The sequence below is a fragment of the Trachymyrmex septentrionalis genome, unplaced genomic scaffold (genome assembly GCF_001594115.1).
Source record: "Trachymyrmex septentrionalis isolate Tsep2-gDNA-1 unplaced genomic scaffold, Tsep1.0 scaffold144, whole genome shotgun sequence".
Lineage (NCBI taxonomy): Eukaryota > Metazoa > Arthropoda > Insecta > Hymenoptera > Formicidae > Trachymyrmex > Trachymyrmex septentrionalis.
The window spans coordinates 164,175-170,162 of record NW_017304587.1 but is presented as its reverse complement, the minus strand read 5'-3'; the positions used below and the strand labels follow the sequence as shown (position 1 = coordinate 170,162).

The following is a 5,988-nucleotide window of genomic DNA, read 5'->3' as shown; positions in this document are numbered from 1 at the left end:
TCGTACCGTCCCTCAGGAACAGGTGTCATAGCGTCCTTTCGGGACGTTGACCCGCATTCCGGGACCGAAAAGGTGCGTACGACTCACAGGTGTTCGCCTCTCTGCGTATACCTGTGAGATTGAGTCTAGCCGTCCTTCCACACCCTCTCCATTTCTCTTTCTTATCTCATTAATCTCGTTTTAAGGGTTTGAACGTAACATATTATATATTTATATACGTATTTTATATCTGTATACTCTAAAACGAAAAATGGAAAGGATAATAAAAAAATATTTTAAACATTTATATACTTATATTATTATATTTGTTATATGTATACAAAATATATCAATTAAAATTTTATCAAATAATATTGTTTTTGTGTATCCATGAATTGTGCGATTCATCGAATCCCAGCCACTTGACGTACACTTTGTCCCCCTTCCTGCGCAACACTTTCTCTACGAGATACACGTCCGGATGAATAGCACTATGCAACTCGTGCTCGTAGAACGCTCTAGCGACGGATTTTACACGATAATAAATAGGTTACGGGATTGATACGCTGCACCTTAATGATCGTAATCTCGATGGTCCAATTTGGTGTGTAATCCTTCTCAAAAATCGTCTTGTACTTGCTCACGATTTTCAAGATTTTTTGTACATCGACGTTGTAAAATTCTTTCCCCTATCCGTTTGTAAATTTTTCGGACATCTTCTACTCTCTCGAATGATCTCAGCGATAGCGTTAGCCGTCTCGCTTCCACCTTTGCTCTTGAGCGGTACGGCCTACGCGTACTTGTTCAACACATCGACGGTGAGTATGTAGTGATGGCCTTTTTTGAAGCCCGAGTACATGCATCTTAACGATATCAGCCTGCCACAAATCGTCGTACCTCCGGACTATGACACGCCTTCACGGAAAATTTCTTCTCGCCGGAGCGTGTAATTCCTCGACGAGCCGACGTCTCTCGGAGCTAATTTTTTCTCTCTTTTCATCAGATTTCTTTTTTATGATTCGACGAATACACGAAGTACGAGAAAATAATGTATTTCTTCTCGATGATGTCACTCGACTGACTCGTTTTATGAATACGCGATTTAGTTTATAATAAGACCGGCTTCGCGAAGTTCCTCAATGATCGAAAGCATCTCGTTGTCGTGAGTATTGTTGCCTGCTCCGTGCGAAGCGTCGAGCAATCATAGACGATCCATCAGCTTGTTGGGATCATCCCAGTTCACGTAATTGAACGCATTGTCGTTCAATGTCATTGCGTGAGGTAATCCCTTTCCAGATTTCTTCTTCTATTTCTTGGGTGTGACTGACATCAACGGCGCGATTACGTGTTTGTACTACATGGGCTGAAAAGTCCCGGGATTTTTAAATATTTGGCGCCACTAGAAAATAAACATGACTCATTTCGAGAGGCTCATCTGTCACTAGTTTATGTATGAAGTTTCTTGACATTTCGTCCATTCGTTTACAAGCTACAGTCGTTTGAATGACGCTACTTTCGTCTTCGTAAAAAAAATGGAAAAACAGGAATATCGCATCTTGATCAAACATTGTTTTTTGATGGGAAAAACTTCTGAACAATCATTGCAATGGTTGCAGAATTGTTATCCCACATCTGCTCCTTCGAGAACAGTTTATCGGTGGTTTAGTGAATTTAAAATGGGTCGTTCAAGCACCGAAGACGCACCTCGCTCTGGAAGGCCAAAAGAGGCTACGAATGCGGAAATCATAAAGCAAATGCATCGAATCGTTTTGAGTGATCGTAAAGTGAAGTTGCGCGAGTTAGCTGAGGCCGTGGGCATCTCAAAAGAACGGGCGGGATACATTTTGCACGATCTTTTGGAGATGAAAAAGCTATCGATGTGATGGGTGCCGCGTTTACTGACCGTCGACCAAAAACAGCAGCGCGTTGATGATTCAACGGCCGGTTTGGCGTTGTTGCAGCGTAATCGAGTGGACTTTTTTCGACGTTTTGTGACGATGGATGAAACGTGAGTCCATTACTATACGCCTGAGTCCAATAGGCAGTCTGCAGAGTGGCTGGAAAGCCACGAAAGCCGACCAAAGCGGCCAAAAAACCAACGCTCGGCCGGGAAGGTTATGACCTCCGTTTTTTGGGATGCGTATGGCATAATCTTCATCGATTACCTGCAGAAGGGAAGAACAGGAGTCACAGGAGAGTATTATGCAGCGTTATTGGACAAACTGAACGACGAAATAAAGAAAAAACGGCTCCATATGGCGAAGAAAAAAGTTCTGTACCATCACGATAACGCACCGTCACACACGTCCTTGAAAGCGATGGCCAAATTGGACCAATTACGATTCGAATTGGTTGCTCACCCACCATATTCTCCAGACTTGGCCCCCAGGGACTATTATCTGTTCCCAAACCTCAAGCGGTGGCTCCAGGGAAAGAGATTCAGATCGAATGAGGAAGTCATCGCAGAAACCGAGGCGTATTTCGAAGGCTTGGACGTTTCGTACTACAGAAAGGGCATCGAAATGTTGGAAAATCGCTATACCAAGTGTATCGCCCTCGAAGGCAACTATGTTGAGGAATAAATATAACTTTGCCCAAAAAACGCTTGTTTTCATTAAAAATCCTGGGACTTTTCAGCCCATGTAGTACTTGTCCTCTGTTACTCAATAATCGACCCTGCGAATGGTACTTGTGTTTGCGCGTTTGTTACCAGCAGCATGCTCTTGTACTTGTGCATATCGTTTTCCGTGTAGAGGACATCGTTGAGAATTCTCTTGAAAATCAATTTGTAAAGACCAGATGTACCGGCGTATCGCACGTCGTCGATAATTATGTTATCTGCGTCATCCACGTCGAAACGTTTATTGCCAAACATCAGCCCATCCTTGTGTAAGTAAACGCCGTACACGTGATCTATACCACTCTCTTTATCTTGCGTTCCCCTCAGGATAGCCTTGACATACTTTTGACCTAGCGGTCCCAGGTCGGCTCGTAATGCCTCCCGACCTTCTGACGTTTGCAGCTGATTTTGAACCTTCGTCGCTAGCGAGTCTTCCATCGTTTGGAAAACATTCTCCAACGACTCTATCGGTACGATTTTGACACGCGGGGAGGTTATTGGTTGTACATCATCGTGCGATCGATCATTGGATTTATGCAGAGTCGTGGAACGCTCGAACATCTCGCTCATTTCTTCTCTCTCCTTTTGTTCCTCTTCCTCCTTCCTCTCACGTTTATGGGCAGACGCTGTATCTTCGTCGCGCGACTCTCTCTTTGTCGCACGCACGCCGGGGCTATCGGCGAAAAGTCGCAGCGGCTCGATAAGAGATTTAAAATGTCTGTCCAACGCGATGCCCTCCTCGATTCTATCGGTCTTCAGAGCGCGATGTTTTTTCTGGATCGACTCGCTCGGCTTCTCGATCGCTCTCGCGATTTTTTCACGCTCGCGCACATCTGCCATGTTTGTCTCTGGCTAAGTATTGACAACAACTGGTCGCGTTACGGTATCGCGAACTCGTTAAATCCTTTTCTGTATCGTCCATTTGTGAGCGCACTGTCTTTGTCTATCACTAAAAATCCATATTTTTATTGCCAACAGCAGCGGCACAACGCGCAAAATTCGTCGTATGACATGTCGGTATCCACATGATCGTTGTAAACGTGTTTCAAATTGATACCGTCCTGTTTGAACAGGATCAGAAAGTTCGCGTTGTCGCGTATCAGATGTTTAGGTATCCTCGTGTACGTCTGACAGAGATAGAAGCAGTTGACGTTCGCGTAGCGACCCATCGAAAAGTATTCTCTCACCGCATCCTGCTTATCGCATGCTGCGTCATCAAAGATAAAAATAGAATTTGGACGCGCCTCACTCGGTGGAACGACATCGCTGTTGTTGGAGAATGTAAAGTAGCCGATTTCGTCGATAGACCTGTTCCTGGTAATTTGCGTTTGTTCCTGGTAATTTGCGATCTCACGAGACGGAACAGATTTTTTGTCCATGCAAAATGTCCAACACCGTTGTCGCGTGGATCTTGGATGTACAGCACGTTGACGTGTTTCTCCTTCTTGTCACTGGTGAGCCGTAGAGGAAGGACTTGTTTATTCTCGATCTCGTACACGTTGATCGACACCGCGTTAAACCGTTCGAATTTAGAAATGTCTTCTAATGTCATTGAAAATTCGATACCCGCGAGATTCAACACTGACGTATAACGTGGATACGATGACTTTCGCTCCGTATGCTTTTCAGTCGGGTACAGAGCGGCGACCATCGACCACGCGAAGCAAGCATTGTTCGTTGTACGAACATTGATCACAGTTTTCTTAAGTATAATTTCCCATGGCACTTTGATATAGCATCCCGCGCGCATGGGATTTAGTTTGTTCACATTGATAGTCATTCAATATACGTGACAATGCCCACCCGCTGTCGCGTTCCTGGAACTCTTCGAGTGATGTCAACGTGGCCTCGGTGATATGCTGCTCGTACCACTCGCGCAAATCTGTGTATTGATAAATCTCAATGTTCTTTGTAATTATGCTCTTATTAGCACGTATATTGTTCGTCGCTAACTCGCCGTTGAACGTGGTGTTCACTTTTACACTAACGTGTCTTTTTACAGCGTCTCGCACACGCTCAAGCACTATTTTTCTCACGTCTTCCAAAAACGGCCGCGGCTCAATGTAATTCACGTTGACCACAGCACCTGTCAATACGGCTTTCAAACTCGGCGTCGATCTCTCATGAGAGATCTTTCGTCGCGACTCGCGTATGCCACCGACGTGCACGAAACGTCGCTCTAATTGTGTCTTTGCACTCGCGAGTCGCGCGATCCTCGCCACCACGGATTGCCTGTGTCCAACGGCCAGGCGCTGACGCTTGGCACAACAAAGTTCTTCGAGCCGCTCGATGCACTCGTCGCATTGTTGCAGCGAAATATTCCACCAGAGTAGCGACCTGGCCGCACTGCTCTAACAGTTCGCGTTCCACTCGCTCATGATTTTTCATGTCTTTTTTTACAGTCTTCAAATCACGTTACACTCTTATATGGAGCACTTAATGATTTTTCAATATGCGCAGAGTGGGCACATGCTGCACGGGAATACAATGTACATCGGCTCTCTGCATTCTGAGCACGACCACCTGCTGTCTAATGTATAGAAAGAACATTCTTTGTGCTTTCTGACGAGATACATTCCTTTATCGCCAATATTCCGCAAATAAATCATACATGGTGTACATAAAGCTGAGGTCTCATCATACATTGTATAATAACAACAGATTATGCAGTGCTTAGAACGATCGTTCAACGCATGGATTTCCGAGGGCTGCACAAATTTCTCTGCGTGATCCTTATTGCCATCATTCAACCCAATAAGACATTCAGTATTGTTAAATTGTACTTTTTCGTTAGACGATTCTTGGTTCATTATATCCTCAAATTCTACTTTCATTGCTTCAAATAACTTATCTGTATTCACATCATATCTTCAACGTTCGCACGATGATTAGCCATGTCTTTTTTTTTTTAGATCACGTCACACTCTTCCACGGAGCACTTGCACATGACTCGTTCACACACGTTGCAGCACCGCGATATATCTAGAATGTCATAACGTTCTAACATTTTTTCATTATGTTTGTTTGCGAAAATGTACTGTTTACACTCAAAGCATTGATCGTCGCATCTATCGAAAAACAGTTTTAGTGCAAGATCGCGATCACGAAACTTCATATATTATTAATAATCAGCAGTTTGATGCACTTTTCACTACCTGCGGGAATCTTAATGCATGTGCACCAACCTTGGCTCTTATCTGCGATTTTCTTCGCTCAATAATAATCGTCCTTTATTATATTGACATTTCTATTCCACCAATGTCTTTTTTCATACTCATCGTCCTCGGAACATTTGTCTCGACTTTCTGTCGCGGGAGTAAAGATCAGTCAGAAACGGGCTCTCTGATAACTGTTCCATGTTTCTCACTATGTATATCTAATTCTCGATC

At 44.1% G+C, this 5,988-nt stretch overlaps 1 pseudogene; it reads left to right on the top strand.

Moving 5' to 3' along the window:
* Positions 1-1,510: 1,510 nt before the first annotated feature.
* LOC108745676 lies at positions 1,511-2,582 on the top strand (annotated as a pseudogene).
* The last annotated feature ends 3,406 nt before the right edge of the window (positions 2,583-5,988 follow it).